The sequence below is a fragment of the Marmota monax genome, unplaced genomic scaffold, assembly GCF_021218885.2.
Source record: "Marmota monax isolate L192 unplaced genomic scaffold, Marmota_monax_Labrador192_F-V1.1 WCK01_AAM20220418_F8-fsc00109, whole genome shotgun sequence".
In the NCBI taxonomy this organism is placed as follows: domain Eukaryota; kingdom Metazoa; phylum Chordata; class Mammalia; order Rodentia; family Sciuridae; genus Marmota; species Marmota monax.
The window spans coordinates 3,740,655-3,747,546 of NW_026695229.1; positions in this window are offsets into that span (position 1 = coordinate 3,740,655).

Sequence of the window (6,892 nt, forward strand, 5' to 3'; positions counted from 1 at the left end):
TACAGTTATACTTTGTAAAGTTGGTCCTGTCTTCATCCTCACCTCTCAAATGGGCAAAGTTGTTGAGGGCCACAGCCGAGTCGGGATGACACATGGCATTTTTGCCAGAAGTAGTGGTTGAGAGGTGACACCAGCGAGCCATTAAGATGATGACTTTTGAGTTCTCGTGGGGTTCCCATTGAGTTCCGGTTGAGCTCTTGCGGGGATTCCTGAAGAGTTCGCGTTGGTTGGTGAAGTTCCGGTGGTGGGAGTTCCAGTTGGTGTGGTGTGTTCCTGGAGGAGCCGCGTGGGTGGCGTTAGGGAGAGTTCCCGGGGAGCGTGTGTGGAGTGTGCTGGTGGAGTTCAGAAATAAAGTTTGTTCCTGCTTGAGTGGCTCGTGATTTGTGCCCAGCCAGACTGCGGCACAAAGTGAATTTAGAGCATTCAAATAACCTCCCTTCGGTCATAGAGCACATACATACTGGAGATCTCATTTGTCCCTGTGAAGTCTGACTCTAGAACTCACACTCTTAAACATTTAAACCCACACTCTTAGAAGCTGTCTGTCAATTTATTCCACAGAAAAAGCAGAAGGATCACACTAGGAAATATACAGGCTGGACAGGTTGAAGTTTCTAAAAAGACCATTTAACACATTAAAGGAAAGGAGATTATGTGTCTATACCATGTTGAAGATATAACCAAGGTGCTAATACCACCCATGACTTAAAAGTCTATGTGTAAAAATGTTTACTTTGGCTTCTTTCCTTCTAGAAGCCCGAGGCTATACTTTAGAAGGAAAGAAAATTTCTCCTCCATAAATCAGAAGGCTATCCCCAAATTCCACAAGGGCTCAGGCCCATGGAAGGCAGAGTTGATAGGTGGGGATGGTTCAAGCCCTTAGAGGTGGGTCAGTGAATCACCCTACTGAGTGAGTATGGGCTGCCACCCTTGACAGACACTGCCTAGTGCCAGAGTTCCCACGCTCTGGGCACTGCTGCTCCTGGAGGGGCCCTGGACCTGGTGCCACTCCAGAATTCCGTATCATCAGCATTCTAATTTCCCCTGGAATCAGCCATTTCTTTTTTCACCAATACCCTTCCCTAGAATTCATAAAGGTTTTTCTGTTTTTCATTGTTCCCATGGGTTTTCTTTTCCTTTTTTTTTCCCCTTAGAGACTGCACAAGGTTCAAAAGCTTTAAATCTGAGGTCTACTTAAGTTTTTTGTTGTTGTTTGAGGGACGATCATCCTTTTGTGTATTATCAATTCAAACCACTTGAAACTTCCTTTAGATGATAAATCTGCTCAGATGAACAGTTTCTTCTGAAATATGGGCCTGTAATCAAAACATTAAATGATCTTTAGTTGAAACGTAATAAACAATTTGGAAAGAGCTTCCTAAAAATCTTTCATGTTATACCCAAATGTCTATGTCTGTGTGTGTTTACTGGAAATTACATGTGATTTCAAGGCTCATCATTGGATATATTCCCCCAAATCATTACCAAATGAGTTATAAACACTTTGATAAGTATTTCTAGACTCAGCCAATGGGAACGTAAGTTTGACATATTTTTTTTTTTTTTGTATTTTTAAAAAGTAATTTACCTCAGGGCATTAATGTGTAGTTAGTGAGAGGGGAATGTGTGTTAGTAAAGTTTTTCTCAAGATGTAAACCTTTCCTTTTTTAAAAAATAATTCAAACATAGCTCTTATTCAAAAACCACATAGTCCAAACTTTTAAAACCAACATGACAGCAACTTCTCTAGGGAATTTACTTCACTGTGAGAGAAACTTAGAATTTTTTATTTTTGGCTCTTAACTTGTACACACCAAGAGTTGACAAATCATAAAGAGACTAGACTTTTAAGATTTTTTTTTACTTTTAGAAATATAAAAGCCTGGCCGAGTTATTAGATATTTAAGAATTTACTTCATATTATATCAAAGTCATCTTCGGGTTTATATTTCCAGGATAGACTCATCACATTAAATTGTATCTGCACATGTTCATGTCACATATTCTGAAACTACGTGGAGACAAATCCAGGCATGATGAAAATGCTGGAGACCTAAACAAAGTTCTGGTGTCCCAGTGTCCCTGCAGATAAATGACTCTCCCACCCTCCTCTTGTCCACTTTGTTTTATTCCCTTTTCTAGGTGCCCCAAATACTTCCTTTGCCTTCCCCTTCTCTTTCATTTCTGATGGGGACTATCTGTTCTTTTTTTTTTCTTCTTTCTCTTCCTCCTCCTTCTGAACCACTCAGGGTAAGGTCTGGCATTCAGTGTTAATTTCCTACAGTCCTTTGTTTGCCTCTATTCTTTCTTTCCTTTTTTCTAGACGTTTTTTGTCTTAATCACATCGTCTTGTTTCCAATCTTTGTTCTTTTTAAAAATTATTATCCTGTTTCTGAATTATGTCTGTCTTCCCTGGTGTCACTTTTCCCATGTTTCTCTGGCAAGCTGTAGGTTTTTTTCCAACTAAATGGCAATCTCCAGTAGTCACACTTTAGGATGGAGCAGTTGTGACTTGTCTAATATTCCTCTTTGGACAGGGCTGACTGTCAAATAGTCCACTCTTTAGAATGCACCCAGTAGGAACTGACCATTATTCCAGAAGACTCTAGAGACTGCATTCTGGAGTGCTTTGCCCTTGGACACCAGTGCCTGTGTTTACTGTCCTAGCTTTGCCTAGACAAGTTTTGTTTAGTTTTTTTAAACAGAAAAGAAGTCCAGTGTTTGTCACCTGGAAGGTAAACACTGTAGTAGAGCTCACTCTCTGTGTAGGTGTGTAAATGTAAAGTCAACTGTTGGGTAGACTTTCACTTATGCTCTCATTGTCAACTCCATGCTGTGATCTCTTGGGCAGATCAACACCTTTTCAAGGACAAACCTCACACCACACACACTTAAGAATGAGGCTTTCTCAAGCTTACATTCTAACTCACCATTTGCTCAACAACTTTTCATATTCCCGAAATTTCAGAATTTTCTTGCCTGCTGCTGATTCCCATCCTTTTCTGCCATTATTTTTAAAGAACTTTTATTTGCTATGATTTAAAAATTGACTAGACAAAAGTTAAAAACATATATAAAGTTAGAGATAATAGGATATTTAACCTCCTTGTGCTTGTTACACAGCTTTAATAATTATCAATACTTTGAGAAACTTTTTTCCATCCTTTTATTTTTTGTTCTGGAAATGTTCAAAAGAAAATCCAGACATTATGACATTTGTCCCATAAATACCTCAATATACATCTCTAACTCTGAAACACATGCATATGCAAGGATTTTCATACCAAATAAAATTAAACCCTTAAAATTTCATAATACACCAACATTATTCCAATTATTTCAGTTGTTTCAAAAGTGACATTTTATAATTTGAGTTGTGCCAAGTGAGGTCCAATCATGGTCCACAAAATGTCTTCAAGGCTTATCTTTTAAATTTAATTTCATTTCTTTTTGTGAATGCTTTTTTAAAAACTCCATATTAAACTTACCTGCTTTGTTTTAGTAACCTCACAATGGAAGTAACAAAAGTGATTACATGACAGTACAACCCACCAAAGGCAGTAGGCATGAATATGTGATCCTCTTGTGGAAAGAAGTAGTGAATGATTGGTCATATAATCCAGTGCATATGTCTTTGATCAAATAGAGAAATTTGGGGGTATTTGTCCTATAGACTTTCTCACATTCTGAATTTAACTGATGGTATTTGTTAGTTCATATCCCATATTTCTTGGAAACTGATATTTAGGTCAAAAAGACTGATTAAATTTGGGCTCAATTTTTATTTTTCTTGTGAAGACTATTTCATAGGTCATCCTATGTGCTCCCTGTTGTGTCTCTGAAGTCACAATACAGCTGATCGATCTACTTACACTAATGCTATTGATCAGTGGGCTCAATTGATAACAGCCTGATCCCTCCATGATAAAGTTCCCTATCAACTTTCCATCCTATGATTTTGCATCTAATGATGATTATTTTAGCTTTAGAGCTTTTTTTTATACACAACAGTGGGTTTCAATGTGTGTTATGATTTGGAGGTAAAGCATCCCCCAAAAGCTCACATGAGAGACAACATGAGAGGTTTTCGAGGGGAAATGTTTAGGTTGTGAGAGCCTTAACCCAATCAATGAATTAATCACATGATGGGATTAATTGGTAATTGAAGGCAAGGTAGGGTATAGCTGGAAGAGGTGGGGCATTGGGGGCATAGCTTTGGGGTAAATATTTGTATCTTGTAAGTGAAGTCTTACAGTCTCTCTCTCTGCTTTCTGATCATCACATGAGCCTCTTCCTTCTGCCACCCTCTTCTGCCATGATGTTCTACCTCACCTTGGGCCCTGAGGAAAGGCCAATTGAGACCTCTGAAACCATAAGCCCTCAAATAAACTTCTCCTTCTTTACAATTGTTCTGGTCTGGTCCTTTAGTCACAGCAGCAAAAAAGCTGACTAATACAATATGCCATATTCATATATGCATATATTATATTTTGATCTTTTCTCGCTCACAAATGCCTAGATGTATTGTTACGTGAGGGACTACCACATGATAATTTTCTCTTAAATTCTACTATGTATCTTCATTTATCAGGTAAGGGAAATAATAAGTTATGATCAACTCTGACATTGAATCCTAGCTGCTACATTTACTTAATAGTTTTGGGATCTGAGTAAACTTTCATTTGAAATAAAAACTATTAAAAACAGTTTTTAAATCATTTGGCCAGAGAATCTCTTGTGTATTTTCTACCTCTAATGGTTTACAATTCAGTGTCTTGTAAAGAACCAATGATTCATGACAAGAGAAGTACAACTGATAGGGAGAAGTTCTATTGTGAGAGTCCAGAGTTAGCTGGTTAGAGTCTCCATCTAGCTTCAAAGAGACTGGACTATGAAAAAACCATGGAAAATCTTTTATCCAACTGTTTTCTGTAAGGTGATAAAGAATGGCCTGCAAGGCTTTTTTCTTAGAAACTATACAGAATAATAAAAATAACTATTAATATTATTAATTAATAATAATAATTATTATTATTATTACTATTATAGAAACGATACAGAATAATTATCAGATAAAGTTATACAAATATTTGTACTTCACAGCAATGTAGCATATAAAACTGAAATCCCGAAGTATAACAAACAACCTATTCTTTCTCCCTTCCCTACTTCATCTACTCTATAAGATAGTCAGCTTTCTTTTCTTTTTTTAAGCTGTTATCTAATGTGCTTTGTATAGTTCCAAGCACATTTTTTATTGATTTTTTTTAAAAAGTAAATGACAGCGGAATGCATTATAATTCTTATTATACATATACAGCACAATTTTTCATATCTCTGGTTGTATATAAAGTATGTTGACACCCAATTTGTGTCTTCATATGTGTACTTTGGATAATGATGTCTATCACATTCCACCATCCTTGCTAACCCCCTTCCCCCTCCCTCTTCCTCCCAACCCTCTGCCCTATCTAGAGTTTGTCTATTCCTCCTATGCTCCCCCTCCCTACCTCACTATGAATCAACCTCCTTATATCAGAGAAAACATTTGGCATTTGTTTTTTGAGGATTGCCTAACTTCACTTAGCATTATCTTCTTCAACACCATCCATTTACCTACAAATGCCATGATTTTATTCCCTTTTATTACTGAGTAAAATTTCATTGTGTATATATAAAACATTTTTTTATCCATTCATCTACTTAAGGGAATCTAGGTTGGCCCTCTAAAAACTGGAACAAGATAGGGATACCCTATTTCATCACTTTTATTCAACCTAGTTCTTGAAACACTGGCTAGAGCAATTAGACAGATGAAATAAATTAAAATAATATGTATAGGAAAAGAAGAACTTAAATTAGCACTATTTGCTGATGATGATTCTAGAAGACCCAAAAAACTCCACCAGAAAACTTCTAGAACTAGTGAACTAATCCACCAAAGTAGCAGGATATAAAATTTATGTTTTATGGGTGTTGGCCCATAAATCAAAGGCATTTCTGTGTTTCAGGGACAAATCCTCTGAGAAGGAAATGAGGAAAACTACACCATTTACAATAACCTAAAAAATAAAATAAAATAAAATACTTGGGAATCAACTTAATGAAAGAGGTGAAAGATCTATACAATGAAAACTACAGAACCCTAAAGGAAGAAATCAAAGAAGACCTCAGAAGATGGAAAGATCTACCTTGCTCTTGGATAGGCAGAATTAATATTATCAAAATGACCATACTACCAAAAGCACTATACAGATTTAATGCAATTCCAATCAAAATCCCAATGGCATTCCTCATAGAAATAAAAAAAGCAATCATGAAATTCATCTGGAAAAATAAGAGACCTAGAGTACCTAAAGCAATCCTTAGCAGGAGGAGTGAAGCAGGTGGCATCACTATACCAGACCTTAAACTATACTACATAGCAATAGTAACAAAAACAGCATGGTATTGGCACCAAAACAGACTGGTAGACCAATGGCACAAAATAGAGGACACAGAGACTAACCCACAAAATTACAATTATATTAGACAAAGGTACCAAAAATATGCACTGGGAGAAAAATAGCCTCTTCAACAAATGGTGCTGGGAAAATTGGAAATCCATTTGCAACAAAATGAAATTAAATCCCTATCTCTCACCATACACAAAACTCAAAGTGGATCAAGGACCTCAGAATTAAACCAGAGACTGTGTTTCTAATAGAAGAAAAAGTAGGCCCTAATCTTCATCATGTGGGATTAGGCCCCAACTTACTTAATAAGACTCCCATAGCACAAGAATTAAAACCAAGAATCAATAAATGGGATGGATTCAAACTAAAATGCTTCTTCTCAGCAAAAGAAACCATCTGTAAGGTGAACAAAGAGCCTACATCCTGGGAGCAAATCT